Here is a 22,647-nt window from a genome sequence, read left to right as displayed (position 1 = left end):
TTATTTCTATAATAAATGTTATATTTTCTCTCTTATATAAAACAATTGTATAAAAGGCACTTACAATTGCACATAGAGCTCCACTGATTGTGGAATATTGGAAAGTTTTACTCTGGCTCCCACTGTTCGAGAGAAATGAATGATGTTATTTTCACCTCTCAGTATGCTAATTAGGCTCTCTACAGTCTGGTGGGAGGTCTTGGACTTGAGCAGACAGTCTAGCACCTGTCTGACACACAGACAGTCTGGTGCTAAACCTGACTGACTGCCTGGGAATGGTTGTGGCTACAGTGGAAATCCCCTGCTATCTGGAATCTATTAATGGATGCATAAAGTAAATAGGGTTGTCCACTTCCAGCAAATAATTTATATGGTTTGTGTAAGGAAAATTATAGAATTTTGCAATATTCTTTCTGTATCAATTCCTCATGGTTTCCGAGATCTCTGCTTCCAGTGGATAGAAATCTCCTTGGTCTTGTGATGGACATGCTGGTGTATGAGCTGTTATTATCAAAGAGAGTAATCAGCCGTTTGATATATTGAAGCGTGCACCTGTGTGACATCACATGACCATGGACAGATTTCTATCCACTGGAAGTAAACAAAGAAGCTTTCTAAAGCAGGACAACAAGCAGAGATCTAAAACAAACTGTGAGAAATTGATGCAGAAAGCATATTGGAAAATGGTATAACTTTTCCTTATACAAACCATATCAATTACTGCAGAAAGTGGACAACCCCTTTAAAGTTTGGGAACATGTTGAAAAAATAAAAGTTTCCACTTCATATTTTTTAAAGAAATAAAATATCAAACTGATAAGGGGCACAGCAGCAAACAAATAAGGTATGTCCTTTAGCATTATGTACTTGTGGCAAATCCAGTTTAACCTCTTCTTTGGTTACACATTTTGTCTAGGGTTTCATGATGGTGCAACTGTAAAATTTTGTACAATCTCAATGTTATTTTTGCATGTTTTTTTAGATAGATTGTTCCTTGTTTTCTACACTTCATTGATTCTCAATATTCTCTTTACTGAAGAGGCTCTGAAACTGCTTGAAACGCAAGTGCCCGTTATTACTATTAAACTCATGCAAGGATAAACTACTTCAATGAACTACATTGTCATTTAGATGCAGATTTTAAAAATGTACTTTAAGATTATTATTTGAAGAGGACCTGGTACAACTTATGTCATGTCTCTCTTAGTAAGCACTTGTATTCCTCTTGAATAAATTCTACAATATGTGTTAATCATTTTTCTATTTTGAACCATTTTTTTCTTGCTATTTGAAAGCGTATACTTTGGATATTGAATATTGTCCAATCAATGCTGACAATAATACACACAACTAGATAGAGCAAATTGATTTATTGATTTGTATATTCACTACAAAACAGCAAAACAAATTAGATTTTTCCAATTTGTCCAAGAAACTTTTTTTTTAAAAACACCCTGTTGTCCTTTTTAAAGACAGAGTTTTATTTATCTTTACAAAATGGTCCTATCATGTGTTGATCATTTTATATGATTTTGTTCTTGAGGGTTAGGATTAGAAAATTATAGGAACGAGATAAGACAAGTTTTATTACAAAAATCATCATTTTAGAGAACTAGGTAAAGTTATATACCAATTTAAATACCAATATCTATTCAGATGGATTTGATTCAGTTGCAAACAGAGTCTGAAAAAAATTGGTAAAGCTTCACTGATTTATACCTTAAATGTTTTGCTCAACTCTAAACAAAATCATTTGATAAGAGTAATTTACACCCAGTAGTAAATTTATTTATTTCTAGAATAAATAATAGGAATAGGACAACATAAACAACAAAACAAAAAAGTTCAAAACTTGCTATTTGAATGTACAGTTTCAAATACTAAAACAGACGTGCCTGGAACAGTGCCATGCCTTTAGACCGGTGACCCATCAGCAAAAAAACACAGATGTGACAGACTCAAAATATATGTATGAGTCTAAATATGAAAATAATGAGTAAAAGTTACAATGAAGAAATGAATCTTTTCTTGCTCATCCTTGTCAGGTGGTTTTCTAATAGACATGATATGCATTTGTTTTAGTTGCCTTATTTGTACCTTCGGGAACCAAAATTCTACTATTTCTTGATAATAGTATCCAACAATAGTTCACCCAAGTTCTTTAAGTATTTGCCTTGTAACTCCTTCTAATTTAAGCAATATAAAGAGTAATCAAAGCCGCATGTTTCATAGGAAGATTGCAGATACATGTTGTGTGTCCAAATCATTAGCATTGTATGAATGTATCTGCTCCCTCAAGGGTATGTCTTGGAATTGTTCCATTTTCTCATCTTGTTGTTGAGCTGTATCATGCATGCTTAGTTTAGTTGTATTCCAATAAAATTTTAGGAAAGGTTAGCCACTGTTCTTTGACCCTGGATCAATCGTTCTTATAACAAGAACATAAACAGAATCATGACAAGCCCATTGTTGCGATGTTACATATTTCTTACATTTTTCAAGCGGTATCTATATCGCTAGATAGACATAAACATGACCCAGAACTCACATACTTGAGATTTATCTTCTTTAATTGACATGCTTATGCTATGATGCATAACTATAATATCAGAAATAGTGCCAAGATTATATGTTACATTGGTTTCATTTTCATTGGTTTCATTTATATTATCATATGATAATATGATTACACACTAACATGGACTAAGTTCATACTACTGTTCAGGGTTTCAATTGAGGAATTTGACCAATAATTTAAATTACATTTGAATGAAAGAATAGCTCAGAAGAATAATAACAACTGACCCTATTTTCAATCATTGTGGGGATCCATGAAGTGCTATTAAGATTCCTTGTACAATAATGTAAAATAATATTATCTACACTTTCATCCATTTATCTTTGAAGGCCACTTTTCTTTTCAGGGAAAGGAGTTGTCATATGATAACCAAATAGATCCAATTCCATATCAAAATAATCTATTAAATCTATTAAACTACAGATGCTTTTTGCAACATGAATCCATTATATCCATTATGGCTTTCATCAAACATATAGCTGCATTGTGAACAGAAGAAGATTAGGAGCTACCTTGACAAGAGTCACTGATAGCATCCAAACATCTCTTCAGACCTTGGGAGATTCAAACAAAATGTTACCTACAAAGGCTTTAGAGTTATATTATATTGTGTGCCAATATTACTAACTAAGGTCAACAGAGAGGTTTGTAGGTATAGTATTGTAAATTCAGATCTCAATTTTACTTCTATTGCATTTCCTAGAGGTGGATATATCATATTTATTGAGGTTACAATCTAATGCAGCAGAATGAAGAAAATTCCAGACCCTTATTCTGTAAATGGAGAAAGGGACTGTGAAGAAAGGAGGATGAGCCTTGGGGCTCCCTTTTCTCTTCCTTTATTGATAACTGAAAGGCCTTCAGTGTGTGAATTTCTCAGCTATTGATGTGTAATAGCTGGTGATGACTTGAAAAATAAAATTCAGAAACACAGGAATCATTTTAAATAGAAATGTTAAACATATGTGGGAACACGTTTCAACTATTATCACCCATATTCTGATATCACCGATATTCTTTTAAGCACCTGTGTTATGTATTATTAGAAATGTGAAGATTGTATATAAAAGTGTTAAGGTATCCATAAAATAAGTAACACAAAAAACTTTTTAATACACAATTGTAGATGTAATGTGCAGTAGAACAGGAGTTTTGAGCTAATTTTTGTCTAGGGCCACATCATCCTTATGGTTACCTTAAGAGGACCACTGAAATGTTACTATGGTGCGGGCAAGTGTAGGAGGAACCTAGATGTGCAGATGGAACATTAGCTTCATGTGCTAGGGCTGTTGCAGTGCCAGGAATATAAGCTAAAATAAATATCAGACATGGCCAGTATTGGTTGACCTTTGAAGAAGACCTTGAGGGACACATATAATGATTTGGTGGGCCCATTTGAGCCCACTGGCATGAGAAAATGATGCTGATTAAAATCTTTTGTTTGTATCCAGTGGTATTGAAATACGTATGGATAATAATTTATATAAAATGAATATAATTCAAATTAAACAAAAATAAATGTCATATTTACCCTATAGACTAGATTTAACTCAAAAACCAAACATATTACAAATAGATATAATAATACTTTCTGCAGCAGCCCTATTAGCTATCAAGCTGCTCAAAAAACACATTATATGTTTTTTAAAACTCTTCTTATGGGAACTGTCATCTTGCCTGAGCTCTAATGACCACAGGCAGCAACAGTTTCATTGAAATCTAGAGACTAGAGGCATAAACTTATACATTCTAATGGTAATCAATTATATAAATAAAAATATAGCAACTTGAGCTACGTATAAGAATTATGTTTTTGATAACAGATAAAGAATTGATTACTGTATCCAAGTGTTTCCTCATGTTGTCATGTTGACTGGCTATGACTGCTTCAGCTGTCCATGGACCATCTCAGAAAAAAAACACTCAGATGTTTGGTCCCATAATTGGAGATTTAGAAAATTGGACACAACTGCATGCCAATTAAGTTCTAGAAGTAGTGTAATAAAATCCAAATAGTTTAGATAGGGGCCATGAAGGTTTAAAGGTGGGACTGAAAATTGCAGAAAATAATAATATTATTATGGAGTATAATGTGGGAAATAAAAATTTGCCTCAATGGCAGATAAACTAACCCACACTAACTAAACATATACACACATCGGCCACTTTATTAGGTACACCATGCTAGTAACGAGTTGGACCCCCTTTTGCCTTCAGAACTGCCTCAATTCTTTGTGGCATAGATTCAACAAGGTGCTGGAAGCATTCCTCAGAGATTTTGGTCCATATTGACATGATGGCATCACACAGTTGCCGCAGATTTGTCGGCTGCACATCCATGATGCGAATCTCCCGTTCCACCACATCCCAAAGATGCTCTATTGGATTGAGATCTGGTGACTGTGGAGGCCATTTGAGTACAGTGAACTCATTGTCATGTTCAAGAAACCAGTCTGAGATGATTCCAGCTTTATGACATGGCGCATTAACCTGCTGAAAGTAGCCATCAGATGTTGGGTACATTGCGGTCATAAAGGGATGGACATGGTCAACAACAATACTCAGGTAGGCTGTGGCGTTGCAACGATGCTCAATTGGTACCAAGGGGCCCAAAGAGTGCTAAGAAAATATTCCCCACACCATGACACCACCACCACCAGCCTGAACCGTTGATACAAGGCAGGATGGATCCATGCTTTCATGTTGTTGACGCCAAATTCTGACCCTACCATCCAAATGTCGCAGCAGAAATCGAGACTCATCAGACCAGGCAAGGTTTTTCCAATCTTCTACTGTCCAATTTCGATGAACTTGTGCAAATTGTAGCCTCAGTTTCCTGTTCTTAGCTGAAAGGAGTGGCACCGGGTGTGGTCTTCTGCTGCTGTAGCCCATCTGCCTCAAAGTTCGATGTACTGTGCGTTCAGAGATGCTTTTCTGCCTACCTTGGTTGTAATGGGTGGCAATTCGAGTCACTGTTGCCTTTCTATCAGCTCGAACCAGTCTGCCCATTCTCATCTGACCTCTGGCATCAACAAGGCTTTTCCGCCCACAGACTGCCGCTCACTGGATGTTTTGTCTTTTTTGGACCATTCTCTGTAAACCCTAGAGATGGTTGTGTGTGAAAATCCCCGTAGATCAGCAGTTTCTGAAATACTCAGACCAGCCCTTCTGGCACCAACAACCATGCCACGTTCAAAGGCACTCAAATCACCTTTCTTCCCCATACTGATGCTCGGTTCGAACTGCAGGAGATTGTCTTGACCATGTCTACATGCCTAAATGCACTGAGTTGCCGCCATGTGATTGGCTGATTAGAAATTAAGTGTTAACGAGCAGTTGGACAGGTGTACCTAATAAAGTGGCCGCTGAGTGTATTTGAAAACTGCTATTATACAACAGTACAACTATCCCTATATTAATTCTTCTCATGACTCTTATGTTACACAGTCCATTCATAAGGTTGATTCAAAATCTATGCATATTACCGTATGTGAGTCTGATTATCATATTTCCTATAAGTCCATTATATTTATTTTTTTCCTTCTGAGCCACACCTCCAGTAAACTCCTGAGGGTGGAGTGAATAAAAGGTTTCAGAGAGTGCTTGCTGAAGAGAATTACTGCGGGAAGGATAAATGAGAAGCTGATATCTCTTCAGTGAGTCAGTCACACACATATAATGACTCTTTCATTTCCTTTTATAAATTTGTTTAACAAAAAAAATTGGTTAAAAAAGTAAATGATCTGGCCATGCAATTATTTGCAAAAATAGTCTTGGAAACAATGTCAACATTAAAAAAAGAAAAACTGTCTATTTTCTTTTTTTTTTTTTGCTGACATGTCTGAATACCACCCATTAAATACCAATTAGGATTTGTAAGCTTCGGCTTCAAACTATTTTACAATGAAAATGAGTCCTTTAGAGTAAAAGTTTTCATGCTATACTCTTCATAGGAGCTGGTATAAAATAATACATGCACTGGGAAATTACTGTAATGTAGGATAAATAATGATCCATATATAGTTTATGATCCACTCAGCTGATTGAAAGAAGCAATAAAGGCAGTGCAGATTACCATTTTTAGTTCTGTCAGTTCATATAAAGCAGATCTAGCAATGGTTATAAAAGGTTTGTCATTGAAAAATGTTACATAGACTCCTTTTTGTTGCAGTTCGTAGTTCTCATTTGGAATATCCACTTTTTATGACAGGCCCATTTTAATTCTTTATGACAAGCCCCTCTTAATTCTTGACCTTTTATTGCACTCCGTGGCTCGCTGCCCTCATAGCTGACAAGCTAAAGCATGACATGAAACCTGAGGTGCAAGAGACTTTAGCCAAGAACCAACAGATTAAACCCAATCTTCTCAAGAAATATAATGCTATGTGAAGGCAATTCCATGCTCAGCCTCTTATTTTTACCATTCTACAGCCTTCTCAGTATTTTATAAATCAATGAGCTGGCGCTTTCATTCCAGTGACTGTTTGTCTTAGGCACTCTCATTCTAGTGACTGTCTGTCTCAGGCACTCTCATTTCAGTAACTGTCTGTCTCGGGCACTCTCATTCCAGTGACTGTCTATTTCAGGCACTCTCATTCCAGTGACTGCCTGTCTCGGGCACTCTCATTCCAGTAACTGTCTGTCTCGGGCACTCTCATTCCTGTGACTGTCTGTCTCGGGCACTCTCACTTCAGTGACTGTCTTTCTCGGGCACTCTCACTTCAGTGACTGTCTGTCTCGGGCACTCTCATTCCAGTGACTGTCTGTCTCGGGCACTCTCATTCCAGTGACTGTCTGTTTTGGGCACTCTCATTCCAGTGACTGTCTGACTCGGGCACTCTCATTCCAATGATTGTCTGTCTCAGGCACTCTCATTCCAGTGACTGTCTGTTTTGGGCACTCTCATTCTAGTGACTGTTTAACTCGGGCACTATCATTCCAATGATTGTCTGTCTCGGGCACTCTCATTCCAGTGACTGTCTGTCTCGGGCACTCTCATTCCAGTGACTGTCTGTTTTGGGCACTCTCATTTCAGTGACTGTCTGTCTCGGGCACTCTCATTCCAGTGACTGTCTGTCTCGGGCACTCTCATTCCAGTGACTGTCTGTTTTGGGCACTCTCATTCCAGTGACTGTCTGACTCGGGCACTCTCATTCCAATGATTGTCTGTCTCAGGCACTCTCATTCCAGTGACTGTCTGTTTTGGGCACTCTCATTCTAGTGACTGTTTAACTCGGGCACTATCATTCCAATGATTGTCTGTCTCGGGCACTCTCATTCCAGTGACCGTCTCTGTCTCTGACTGTCACTTTGTCTATGGAGAGATATAGCAGAAGTGTCTGAGAGCAAAACTACTCTATTTGGCCAAGGCAACCAATCAGAGCTCAAGTTTCATTTTACACAGCTTTTTATAAAATTACAGCTGATCTCTGATTGGTTTCCATGGGCAACTGGAACAGTTTTACCTCAGACACTTCTGATAAATCTGCTCCTATCTCTGTATCCCTATCCAGCTTACCTCACACATAAGTTGTCTTCTACTCATTGCCTTTAGTAACCAATCACAGCTCAGAGCTCATATTAATGACCTGTAGCAGAATAGAAACCAATCACCGCTCAGCTTCTAACTGCCACAGGAGCAGCAGCAGACAATGGCTTCTGTATATGGTGGTTAATAAGTGGATTTTGGAAAGCATGAGGTTAATATGTTGGGTCCAAACCTATTCTATGAAGTTCCCTAATTCACAGAGAGCGGCTTTGCAAAATTTGGTGACTGTAAAAAAGATGGTGCAGATTCCATTAGTGGACATAAATATATATACACACACACATACACTCAGCTTTATATATTAGATGATGGTCAATAACCCTAATGTTTATGTTTGTTTTCCTACAATTCAAAAGAGCCAATCACGAAACTTATTGACAACATTTTCCAAAACCTGAACTTGGCTGCACTTCCAAGTTATTCATAAGATACATAAGATTTATTTGATTATTTTTCATGATTTTTTTTTAATTTTAAAGATAATAGCTAAAACTCTCTGAGCTTAAGAAAATGGTTAGATGTTTAATACATAAACAATAAGCCCTCAAAGAAAATGAAGTCCCTAAACCAGCACAATGTTGTTAAACAATTTCCAATAAACTTTCTGCACCAATTCCTCATGGTTTTCTAGATCTCTGCTTTCTGTCCTTCTATAGAAATCTTCCATGTTCACTTCCAGTCAGGGGCGTTGCTAGGGTGGAAAAACATCCGGGGAACGGGCCCCAATGCATGTGTATCAGACTTTTAGTAATGCCCCCCCTGTACATAACCCCCTCACATGTGGTTGTGCCAATAACAACCTGACAGTGTATACAGCTGCAGAAACCACAGGAGAAACCCCTACTTTTTCCCTCCAGTGACTGCAGGTGACGCGTCCTCCATCTTCTCCATTAGACATCACCACATCTTATGTTCCCCATTGGCCCTACATCTTGGAGAGTGTTATCTGGCTGCTGCCCCCAACAATCTCCCCCAAATACTGTAAGGCTTGCATTTAAACACCAGGAGCTTGTTACCCATCACACTGGTATCACTAGAAACGCAAATGAGATCAAACTGAGGCCTGTTCTAGTGCCACGTGTGAACGCGCCCCAAGAAATGTCCCCCACACAGCCCCCCAGTAACGTGCCCCACACAGCCACAAATCAATGACCCCCATACATCTACCACCCCCAAAATGTCCCCCACACAGCCCCCCAGTAACGTGCCCCACACAGCCACAAATCAATGACCCCCATACATCTACCGACCCCAAAATGTTCCCCACACAGCTACCCACAGTAGCTAATGTGCCCCCACACAGCTACCCTCAGTAGCTAATGTGCCCCCACACAGCTACCCCAGTAGCTAATGTGCCCCCACACAGCCCCCCCAGTAGCTAATGTCCCCCACACAGCCCCCCCAGTAGCTAATGTTCCCCCACACAGCCCCCCCAGTAGCTAATGTCCCCCACACAGCCCCCTCAGTAGCTAATGTGCCCCCACACAGCCCCCCCAGTAGGTAATGTCCCCCACACAGCCCCCCAGTAGCTAATGTCCCCCACACAGCCCCCCCAGTAAGTAATTTGCCCCCACACAGCCCCCCCCCCAGTAAGTAATGTGCCCACACACAGAAACCCCATCCATGACATCATCACAGGTTCTTTAGAGTATTATTCCTCCAGAGGCTGCAGCCCCTGCTGAGGAAAACAGTGACTGCACTCCTTCTCATCACGATATGTGGAGATCGTGATGAGAGAGAGGAGGATGCGCAGGGGAGATCCGGGGCTCCAGCCAAAAGATCTGGGGCACGAGCCCTGGATGTTTTGACCTAGCGACGCCCCTGCTTCCAGTAGATAGAAAACTTTCCATGGTCTTGTTATGAACATGCAGGTCTACAGTTTGTTTTTATCCCAGAGAGTAATCAGAGCTGGTTATTATAATGAGCTGTGCACCTGTGTGACATCAAATGACCATAGACCGATTTCTATCCACTGGAAGTAAGCAATGAAGATTCCTATAGAATGACAGCGAGCAGAGATCTAGAAAACCATGAGGAATTAATACAAAAAGTGTATTGGAAATCTCTACAACTTTCCCTTACGCAAACAGTATCAATAATATGCTGAATGTTGACAACCCCTTTAACATGCTTTGTCCACCAATTTTTTTTTGCAAAACACACCATTCTGGACATTTTTGAGGTTTTCAGATCTGCACGCCACTGTGGGCGTGACATGGAGGAGAGTGGGACAGGCAAGACCATGAATTCTTTGGCACACCGTATTTACTGTTGTCTCCACCATAAACTATACCTGGTGGAGGTTTCATTCTTGTGGTGTACTGACGGATATATTAATCTCTTTTTCTGGATCTAGATTCCTTTTAAAATTCTGTAGATGTTGATGTTGAAATATTCACAGCACTTTCGCAGCAATCTAACAATACCATTTTTAAGTACTTGACCTAAAAGTATACAGTTTGTCTACCATAATTTTCTCTTTTTGTGATTTTGAACCTGAGCCTCATTCATACCATAACGTCTTCATGGCACAAAGCAAGACAAAAGAGCTGTCAGTAATCCTGCATTCTCTATAAATGTACAGTAAAGTTCTCTATAATTTGTTATATTCCTAGAAAGGCTACATTTTGGGGGCCATCCATTTTCATCATGTCACCTGTACAACTCATAACATAAATTGGCCTAAAGGTCCCCAGCTTTTAAATGGTCTTTGAAGGAATGTAAATGACTTTCACCTTGTACTGAATGAATTTTGACTGCTGACTGCATTTATAATGCAACTTTAAGACACAAGGAGAACAAAGAATGATGGGAATAGTTAAAATAATTGATGTAAATGACACCTTAGCATAGGGAATTCCAAACTTCTACCTGTGCTGAAAGAACAATAACCAGCTAATAGGTCTGTATAATATCTGGAAGAGTTATGGTTGGGTGATGACCATGTGGATGTGATAGTTACATCACAGTCTTGTTTAATTCAATGCAATTACCTTTAACCTTCTGCTGACTCTGCATCTACATTAAAGCACTTTGAAATATAACATGTAAAATGTATTAATCATGTTAACCATATTTGTCATGACATCTATAAGTAATAATTCTAATTGTCAAACATGGCTTGAAGACTTTTTAAAGTCCTCATTGATCTGCTTTGGGAGTTTTAGAGATGCAATTCAATGCTCTTTACTTGTAACACTTAATGTGTAACACATTAACCCCTTAACATTCTGCACTGTAGCTCTACGGCGCAGAGGAGCGGAGGATGTATGAAAAGGGCTCACGAATGAGCCCTCTTCGTACACAGGTTGGGTCTGTATTTGCTGCATATTGCAGCAAACCCCCACCGCAAATAACGGCTTATGGAAGCTGCCATCTTTCTTGAGATCGTCACTCCCCCGAGCGTCATCAAAATATAAAAACGGTTATTGCTGGCAGTGGCCTCCGTAACAGGAAATGGATACTTTTACACCATTTGACATCACATAAAAAATGGAATAAAAAGTGATCGAAATGTTGCACAGTCCTCAAAATGGTAAAACTTCAGCTCATTTCGCAAAAAATGGACACATCACACAGCTCCCTACACCAAAGTATGAAAAAGTAATTAACGTCAGAAGATCGCAACATTTTTTTTTCTTTTTGTACACATTTGTTTAATTTTTGAAAACGCAATAAAAACCTGTAAAAATTTGGTATCACCACAATCGTAGTGAACCAAAGAATAAAGTAGAGCTGTTATTTGGAGTGCACAGTGAAGGTCGTAAAAACTGAGCCCACAAGCATAAGCGTTTTTTTTTTTAAATTTTACCACTTTTAGAATATTTTTTCCAGCTTCCCAGTACATGGCATGGAATAATAAATTAAATCACGTAAAAGTAAAATTTGTTCCGCACAAAATAAGCTCTCACACAGCTCTGTACATGGCAAAATGAAAGAGTTATGGATTTTTGAAGGTGGAGAGCGGAAAATGAGCAGAAAAAACCCTGCGTCCTTAAGGGGTTAATACTATTGTTTGTACACTCCTCAGTTGCATAAACATTATAATAATATTGTACCTGGAAATATTGTCGGGACTAGCTAACCAGCAGATTTTATGCTATATTGCTCAGTCATGCTTTGTTTACCATATATACTCGAGTCAGGTGACCCGAGTATAAGCCGAGGGAACCTGATTTTAACATAAAAAAACAGGAAAACCTATTGACTCAAGTCTAAGCCTTGAGTGGGAATTGCATTAGTCACAGCCTTTCCCCTGTACATAGGTATCTAGCCAGCACATGCTCCCCAGTATGTAGCCACTCCCTGCCCCCCATATATAGCTATCCTCTTCTTTGACCACTGGAGGTTGTATTGTAACTTTGGAATGTAAAATCATAGCATGCTCAGTATAAAAAAAACACATGTATTAACAGGTGGCACAGACTGAAATCAAGACCATCCATCATCTAAAGAAAACAATGTTAAAAATAGGTTGGAAAGGAGTTTTCCATTAGGCTTATGGTACTTCAGGCAGAAAAACAGGCAGAAGATTGCAACCTAACAAACCGTTCAAATAATGGAAGGCCAAATGGATTATATAAAACAGATACTATTCAACATTATCACAAGTGCAATAAAACCAATGGAAATAAGGCCAGGTTCCCACATCCGTTAAACCTTCATTCCTTACCTCTGTTAAAAAAAGTAAAGAACAGAGGTTTAACATATCAATTAAAAATCCTATTGAAAACAATTTAAATGTTATGCTATCTCTTATAGTCAGTTAAGCAAACATCTGTTATGCATGAATTTTTTGATGGAAAAAAATGACTGTAGGCACAGTACTATTTATCTGTTTGAAAGAGACGCATGCATAACAGACACCTGCCTAACTTACCATACTGGATGACAAAAATTTCCATTGATGTTAATCCTCCGTTCTTTACTTTTTTAACCGAGTTAAGAAACAAAGCTTTGAGTGGTATTGTGAACTTAGCCTAAAATTGATCCTATAGTTATCAGTTATTTATTAACTCCGTAAGGACACATGGCTTTTTTTTGCTCATTTCTCACTCGCCACCACCAAGAATACATAACTTTTTCATTTTTCCGTGTACAGAGCTGTATAAGGGCTTATTTTGTGCATAGCAAATTTTACTTCTCCGTGGTGTAATTATTCCATAGCATGTACTTCTAAATTCTTTATATTTTGATAGATCAGGCATTATGAAACCCAGTGATATCTATCGTCCCTGTGACTTTTACTGTTTATTATGTTTTATATCAGTTATCGGAAAAGGGGGGTGATTTGAACATTAACCCTAGATGGTCTGAACTTTCCTACCATATACTGCAATACTACCAATGTATGCTTCACCAACATCATTAATAGAATTCCAATGCTTGACCAAAACTTTATCTCCTTGGAATATTTTTCAGGCCTGTCCATCTAGCTGGATCGGTTCATTACTCTTGAGTCAATAAGAAACTCAGGACATGATCCACAATTAACCTACAATTAATAACAAGCCGTTGTTTTATTACTGCAACAGCTTCCTATCCTGCCGATGAAAAAGCCAGGCAATTTAAATGCTGTGAGATTCTAAGCAGGCGATGACTTAAGACAAATGTTTTAATAAGGCAAAAACAAGCAATGATTAGTTATAAGGACAAGTCTTGGATTTCTCCAAGAAAATCGCAGGCATTGCCTCTTTCTGCTGTTCTAATGGATTAGGTTTTCAAATCTCCCTTATTACATTGTGCTCTCCTGATAAAGCCACAGCACAGCACAATGCTTTTCAATTTATTAAGCGCCATTTATTACGAGGGATATGGCTTTTCTAAAGGCCCCAATCAGCAGCAAGTTACTTCTATTACATAAATTGAAAGAAAATGCTTCTCTCTTTGACTACAGGGCATTAATAGTCAGGTTCAAAATTGCATTTCCTATGCGAGGTGATGCTCGCCAACAAGAGATTGTATTTCACCTACTTCACAAAGTGTTCATTTGTATCAGAGTTGACGGCTACTTAAATAAACAATCACTCGGTGATCATTCAGGTATATATATCATGTATTGCTATTGATCCGCACATGAATGCTAAGTGTATATTTGACAACTTCTTCTTTTCCAATATACCCTATCATCTTAAAATATATCTAGTGGTATATAGATGGTGATGCTATCATCATATACATAGTGATCCGACACAGATAGGGTCCACTTGAGCCAAACCATTGTTGCTCTGTGCCTTTTTTACTTATTTTTTCATCTAACTGTAATTAATACAAACCTCTAATCAAATATTCAGAAACATGGAATTAATGATGCCTGTCTATCTATCTATGCATCCATCCATCAATAATAATGTGCTCTAAAACACTTTCAATTCTCTTGACCTCACAATACTATATATATGTTACATGTACAACTTTACTCTGTGCATGTATTTCCAGTCATTGGGGGTCATTTACTAAGGGCCCGATTCGCGTTTTCCCGGCCTGTTACCCGAATATTTCCGATTTGCGCCGATTTTCCATGAATTGCCCCGGGTTTTTGGCGCACGCGATCGGATTGTGGCGCATCGGCGCTGGCATGCACGCGGCGGAAATCGGGGGCATGGCCGAACGAAAACCCGACGGATTCGGAAAAACCGCCGCATTTAAAACAAAAAATTGATCGCACGGGCCATTCTCACATGCACCAGGAAGAGATCAGTGAACTCCGACGCAACTCGGCGGACCTCGGCGCAGCAGCGACACCTGGTGGACATCGGACGCAGGACCTTCATGAATTGCCGGAAGACCCGAACGCTCGTCCGAGAAGCCGCTGCTGGAACGCGAATAGACCGGGTAAGTAAATGTACCCCTTTGTCTTTTCACCTCCTAGAATGAGCCTTCAGCTCTTAAGGCACAATTAGAAATTAAGGGGGAGATTTATGAAAGTCTCGGTGAATAGACCAGTGCTAGACATTTTATATGGAGTAGTTTACGGCTGTGGAGTCTCCTCTAGACCAGCCATTTTACTCAGGCCACGTCCTTTTTTGGGCAAGACGGTAAAACTGTTGGAAAATTATAGAAAACCCTTAATAAATGTGGTGCAAGCCATTGCAAGGGCAAATTACTCCAGGATTCTGGAAAAGACAGATTCATAAGTGTTCCCCATAGTTTAGTGACAGCTGTAGAAAAACAGGGGGATATTTATCAGGGCCTCTGTGCCACGACAGTGATGTAGAAGCCCTGAAATAATTGCTAATGCTAACTTATTGCTAGTACTTGAGATTATTTTCTGCCACCTTCACGCCAGTGGGCGCTTTAGCTGTCATTTATCTAGTATATCCTGGTCTGCACTTTGGGCAGTGTGTTATGTATCTTTATTTTCCAGATGTTACATGTGGCAATTGTCATCACTTTTTTCTTAATATTTGTGACTTTTTAGGATTGTAAAGAATTGTATGCGCTCTTGAAGTACAGCTGCTGAGCTACTTGCCACGTAAGGGCATTATACTGTGTATGGCAGGATATGGCATAGTTTTTTTCCTTCAACCTTGTTTTAAAATGTAAATTGGAATTAGTTTACATGCATTAAATGTTTACACTTGTGCATATAAACCTGATGGCCTTTACAATTTTGGGCTGCACCTTTATTTTTAATTTAAAACCTTTTGCATCACAGCTTATTGACATTGATTACGGTATTTACTTCTAACTTCGGTTGCTTTGAATCATTTGTATTGTCTTGTGTCATTTTCAGATTTAGTCAATTTCATATATCACCATCTCCCTGGGATGTGGCTACAGAGCTTAAAAATGCAGGCCATCGCCTCAAATGCATATATGCAAAATTTACAGTATTGTCCACTTCTGTACATAAACCCCCTCCCGCGGCTTGTGTCCATGTGGATTTGCAACAATAGGTCTAATCACCCCCACCCCCCTAACAAGAAGAAAACATTATGGCCATACATAAGGCACAAAAATGACCAAGAGTCTCTATTAAACAAACAAAAAAAGAGCTAAGATACATGTCCCCATAGAGCCGAAACTAAAAGTTATTCAACTCTTAACTGCCCACTCTCAAACAGTAACCTACCAGTGGTCTCACGGATACAATGCCATACATGCAGGCCTGAGTTCTAAGTCCAACGATTGAAGCACTATATTCACATGTATGGTACCAGAGATCACCAGAAAAGCAGCTGTGCAGCTGGAAAGGATTTACTAGGTGACATTACCAGTTTTTTGGGGGTAGCGCTTGGGGGAGTTTTAGGACCTTATTTTAATACAGTTGTCTTAAACTGTTAAATTCACAAAATAACCAATTTAAATGAATATTAAACCAGCCTCTAATGAATTCATGCATATTTGATATCTTATGTTTGGGTCCCAATGGTAAATCAAGTCGGTGCATCCTATGCAACAATGCAGTCATTTCTTAGTAGTCCATAAATTTGCCACAGTACATCATATATCTATTGACTTGAGTATTAAATACGTGATAAGACAGGTAATAAACTTGCTGAAAATGATGACACATTCCATTACCACCATTAAAACACTTGAAACAGCTGTTTGAGACAGTTCCAAAGTATAATCATGAAGAATAACGTGTCAGCATTGTTGTTCCATCCTTTTACCCGTGAGAGCAATTTAATATCACTTTAGCAGAGGTTGACTCATAATAATGACAATGTCATTTTAGAACTTGAAAAATCACCACTCAATAAGGCATAACTGATACTCTATATTTAAGTGCAAAAATTAAATTCTTGAAAGTTCATGTAATGGTTTCCTTAGAGAGGAAAACGTTCTTGTATTTCCTATAAGGATATCTCAAGGAGGTTTTATTGTTAAGCCCTTTTAGGAGTTGCACCTTTGATTTTGTACTTTTGGGTGTTTGAAGTGAACTTTTTATGACTAGAGATGAGCGAGCACTAAAATGCTTGAGTGCTCGTTATTCGAGACAAACTTTTCCTGATGCTCCAGGGCTCGTCTCGAACAACGGGGACTCGAGCATTTTTCAAGGGGACCATGGTTCGGGAATAAAATGTGTTATTTAATTGAAAAAGAATGTCTTCTCATAAGTTAGCAGATGTATGCAAACATCTGCAATCTATTCTTCACTGTTCCGCGCTTATATTATCTCCCGACAAGTTAGCAGATGTGAAGAACAGTGGAGAATAGAATAAAAACAGTGAACACAGTGAACACAGGGTCATTTAAGTGAAAAACGCAGTGAAAAACACAGTGAAGAATAGATTGCAGATGTTCGGCACATCTGCTTACTTGTCGGAGATATGCTGTCCCGGGATCTGCTCCTCTTCTTCCACTGAAGTCTCCCCGATCTCTCTGCGCTGCTGCCCCGATGTCTCTCTGCGCTGCTGCCCCAATGTCTCTCCGTGCTGCTGCCCCGATGTCTCGCCGTGCTGCTGCCCCGATGTCTCTCCATGCTGCTGCCCTGATGTCTCTCCGTGCTGCAGCTCCGATGTCTCTCCGTGCTGCTGCCCCGGTGTCTCTGTGCTGCTGCCCCGGTGTCTCCGTGCTGCTGCCCCAGTGTCTCCGTACTGCTGCCCCGGTGTCTCCGTGCTGCTGCTCCCCAGTGTCTCCGTGCTGCTGCTCCCCGGTGTCTCTGTGCTGCTCCCCGGTGTCTCTGTGCTGCTCCCTGGTGTCTCTGTGCTGCTCCCCGGTGTCTCTTTGCTGCTCCCCGTGTTCTTAAATGTGTTCTTCACACATATATTTTGTTCTTCACATACTATTTTGTTTGCACCGTTCCGCGCGTATCTCCGACAAGTAAGCATCTGAAATCTATTCTTCACTGTGTTTTTCACTTAAATGATCCTGTGTTCACTGTGCTCACTGTTTTTATTCTATTCTTCACTGTGTTTTTTTAATTAAATGCTCGATCTCGAGCAGGGGAAATACTCATCCGAGCAACGAGCTGTTTCGAGTACCTTAATACTCGAACGAGCATCAAGCTCGGACGAGTATACTCGCTTATCTCTATTTATGACTAATACTAAGAGCAGAACAATGTAAAATAGTAAAATGCACCTTATTTCTAGTGGTTAAGTGTTGTATGTAGTCTCAAAGATCTTCCAGTCTATTTTAATCTGTAATTTTAATATGTAATTTAGCAGATTATTTTGGAGAGGAACTGTCCAATAGGACATCCATAGCTATAACCCACAACCCAATCCATTACAGAAATAAGAAGAATAATTCTTATTATATTTCTCTATTCTATAACTATTGCCACTTCACGATCAACAGTAGAGTGCCATCAGCTTCAAATAAAAAAGTACATATATGTGCTAATTCAAAGAAGTTGGCCATGACTTATTGTTTCTTCTTAAAATAGATCATCAAAACAATCAACTGTCAAAGGTGATAAAGTTACTTGTGAACAATACCCTTTAATGGCTGCCATTAATTATGACTGGGTGGCTACACATAAGGGGGAATTTATAACCTAGTTGTTATGTGTATTTTTCGAGACTTCTTTTTTGTTGCTGTTTAGACTTTTTTGTTTCACTTTTGACAAAAATGTCTCAAAAGAAACCAGACAAAGTGGTGATAAATTCCCCAATTAAAACAAAATTAGAGAACAACACCCACTTTCCTAAATGTCTTGGTCATTGTGTAATCTTCTGTAAATATATAATAACATTAGTAAATAAGTAAAGATTATTTCATAAATTGAATATATTTGAAAGCACAGAAAAAAATGTAAATGATTATTTGGCAAAAGAACAATTATCAAAATAAGAGGACTCTTTCAGATACCTGTAAATTATTGATGTTAATCTGGCACCTGCAGGTCATTTCCTTAATTATCTGAAAAACCCATATTTAACTAGCCTAACTTTCCAGTTTTGACTATACAAAAATGGTGTTTCATTCCAAGGTGTCTGTAACACTTTGGCAGCAGGTTGTCCAGATGAAGGCCACATAAGTGATCGTATCAGCCATGGTAAGGGAAGTTGGTTGTTCCAAGTGTGTGATTTTTAGAATACTGCATCTTGACGGCTCATTCAAGTCCCCAAGAATGCTTGCTGCCCTTTGAAGACAAATGCAGGAGAGTATAGGATAAGTATGTATCAGAACCTTCTTCAACAACATGTGGTTCCTTCTTTTTGTTCTTCACTTAATCAGCCAGCAATTTTTAAGCAAGATAATGGGCCCCCCTTTTAGAGCGGTCGGGCGTTTCTATTGTACTCCCCAGCGGTGTTAGATAGCATGATCGGCGGTTTCCGATAACACTATCATTGTAACACTGCTCCATTTGTTTTAACACTAGGAGTTGCTTACTTTACACTAGTAAGCAACTCCTAGAGCTGAATTTCTGGGTGACAGGTCCTCTTAAAACATTGAATTGGCCTGCCAAGACTTATGGCTAAGAAACCCACAACAGTCACAGAACTGTGGAAGAGACTGGAGAAAGATTGGATCAAAATCCCACCAGAGCCATATCAGAGACTAGTAATGTGTTGTGGTTATTCAGAGAAAAAAGGCCTGTACACTTCTTTCGCTGTGCTAGAGTCATTGCTTTTCTCTTATAATAATCATTATGTTTTTTTGCTATTTAAAGGTTTTATGTTGATATACTTTGGTTATTTTAGCAAACCCCTGTACTAGTGGCATGGTGTACCCCTTAAAAAATCCATCAAATGTTGATCAATGGAGATTACATTATTTCTAACAGATAAAGCAAGTGGTCTCCAGTGTATATGTGTAGGTTAGATATCATATCACGTTTATTTATTCTACTTCTGTACTATGCTTACATGTACTTGCTGCTTACTTTGTACACATCCATGGCATTTCACTCTGGGCTTAGTTTCTACAAATATTTGTTAAGGGTTGTTCATAGAATAAAACCCTTAGAAGTATTGCTCTATAAATTCATGCTACCTAATGACTTTTTTTTAAATGCATAGATGGCTATACAATGTGTACCTTATAAAATCACAAATGTTATAGTAAATATATTGTAGCCTAAGATGGAAGAGTTGGGCTCAGAGTGTGAAATTTAATATAAACTTCTGCTTTGGCATTTTTTTTTTAACAAAAAGGAAAGTTTCATTGACCCCTTAGAGATTTCTCATACACAGGTGCATTCAGGCTCCTGAAGTTCTTGGTGAGCAGCTGCGCCCATCCATCTTGGTGAGGAGGTGGCATATAAGGGGAAATAATTGCAATTCCTGGAAGTGCGTCAGGAATTGTGATTATTTCAGGGATTGTATGTGATTGTTACCATTGTAACATTTGGCATGAAGGCGTCGGTAATTATTGTAAGCTACAAAATGGTGTACTTACAAGAACTGAATTGTAAGAAGTAAAACTGTAACTTATGCCACAATAAAATATCCTATTACCTATAACAAAGGAAGTGATTGTGTATAGTGCATAAAAGAGGATTTTTGCAACAATTCAAACAAATCAGTTAGCTAATATCCTTCATGTTTTATAGTGCTATGAGAATAGAAAAATAGAAGCATTTCTTGCTTCATTTTGAGAAACTTTCAACAATTATTACTACATTACATAGAGGAAAAGCACAATATCCAGATGTGAGCTCAGCCACTGGTCACAAGGAGTGTATTTCACAATAGATCAAAGATATTTAGTGTAATATTTAACATTATATTATTGTGTGTTAGAATACAAAACCACATATTAAATCCTGTACTACACTAACAACTTTCTATAAAAATCTTCAGAACCAAGAAGATATATAGCTGTCTAAAGCAAAATATGGCAAGGCATGCACAGCATTTTAACTGTGAGAGTTAGACATACGCTGCATACTAAATAATAAAACATAGACTGCTAGAAATGCAAAGTATATGGTATCCAAACAAATATAGCAATGTAAATAAAGCAATGTAAATTATGTAACCTCCTAATTCAGATAATATAAACAAATACAGGCAGTCCCCGGGTTACGTACAAGATAGGTTCTGTAGGTTTTTTTTAAGTTGAGTTTATATGGAAGTCAGAACTGTATACTTAATAATTGTAACCCCGGCCAAAATTTTTTTTGGTCTCTGTGGCAATTGGATTTTAAAAATGTTGGATTGTAATAAGAACCAGGATTAACAATAAAGATTAATTGCAGACACCTTTGATAACTGTTATAGCAGTTTATTGTCACCTGAGGCTAAAGTACAGTAAATTACCAACATCCAGAGATCCATTTGTAACTAGGGATCGTCTGTAAGTTGCTTTTTTTGAAGTAGAGGATTGGCTGTACATTGTTTACAGTATTTCTTCTTTAACCCATTAGTTTATGAAATTGCTGTGTCCGCTTTATAAAAGACCAATCACAACGTACAAATTGCTGACTAACATAAATCATTTTATCCCAAATCTGCTGCTGATCAATTACTGTATGTTTTCACCGTTTAATTCCAACCACTATTTCAAAAGATAAGGTTCCCATAACCTAACAAATTTAATTACTCATCTAACCAAGGGGGCAGTAATGTTTATTTTCTCTAGGGCTCGATCTTTGTTTGCTGGATAAGAATAAGAGCTTACCACCCCTAAACCAAATCGAAACCCCTGGGAGCTACATATTTTGATTGACTAGACATATTTAGATATTTAATGAAAGAACACATTTATGTGTAGCACAGGAGCAAATAATTGCCATTTTACCTTTTGAACTAGGTGACAGTTTTAACATTTAATAATTTTTAGCATACGTTATACACAGTTAGGCTATGTGCGCAATATTTGGCCATAAACAAAAGACCCATGGTCTGTTGTTTTATGACTTGTGTTTCATTAGCATGTGAGGTCCCCTCATGCACTCATGATCGTGGAGAAAGACTGAATGAGACACAAACTTGGGTACGAATAGGAACTGCTCCAAAATTTGCTGTGGTAACACAACCATGTGAGTCCATAGCAGAAATGAACTGTGTGCTAGCCACTGAAACAGCAGCTAGCACACACCTTAAAGATATGTTTGTGTGCATGTAGCCTAAAGCAATAATTTTCTACTATTTTTTTATTTTGGTAATAACATTAGACTATTGGTCAGGCGCTATTGTTTTTTCTTTCAAACTAAACAAATTTTATCCTTTATTTTCCGAAGGAGGTTGCTATACCAGCTGGCTCTTTTTGGTTTTCAGTTCATTTTAACACATGCTGCTGACACGTCTTCTGTTTTTGTGCAGGCAGGCTTAGTTTAAATTTACTAAAAGGAAATTATCAGGTATCTTCCTAAAGAGGTAGATCCAATGGTAGGCAGCACAGTGGCTCAGTGGTTAGCACTTGAGTCTTGCAGCACTGGGGTCCTGGGTTCCAGTCCCAGGTCAACATCTGCAAGAGTTTGTATGTATGTTCTCTGTTTGTTCGTGTTTCCTCCAGGTCCTACGATTTCCTCCCACAATCGAAAACATACAGGTAGGTTGATTAGATTGTGAGCCCCATGGGGACAGGGACTGATTTGCCATGCTCTGTGCATTGCTGTGGAATCTGTGTGTGCTATATAAATAAAGGAATTATTATTATAGGTTGCTACTATCTAACT

General features: G+C 38.5%; 1 protein-coding gene across 1 annotated transcript in view; it reads right to left on the bottom strand.

Moving 5' to 3' along the window:
- Positions 1-22,647, bottom strand: part of CNTNAP2 (contactin associated protein 2) — a 1,040,519-nt gene that overhangs the window by 509,501 nt on the left and 508,371 nt on the right. The window lies entirely within an intron of this gene.

This window comes from Engystomops pustulosus, chromosome 5 (genome assembly GCF_040894005.1).
Source record: "Engystomops pustulosus chromosome 5, aEngPut4.maternal, whole genome shotgun sequence".
Lineage (NCBI taxonomy): Eukaryota > Metazoa > Chordata > Amphibia > Anura > Leptodactylidae > Engystomops > Engystomops pustulosus.
The sequence above is the reverse complement of the archived record's forward strand: the minus strand, read 5'-3'. Positions and strand labels throughout refer to the sequence as shown.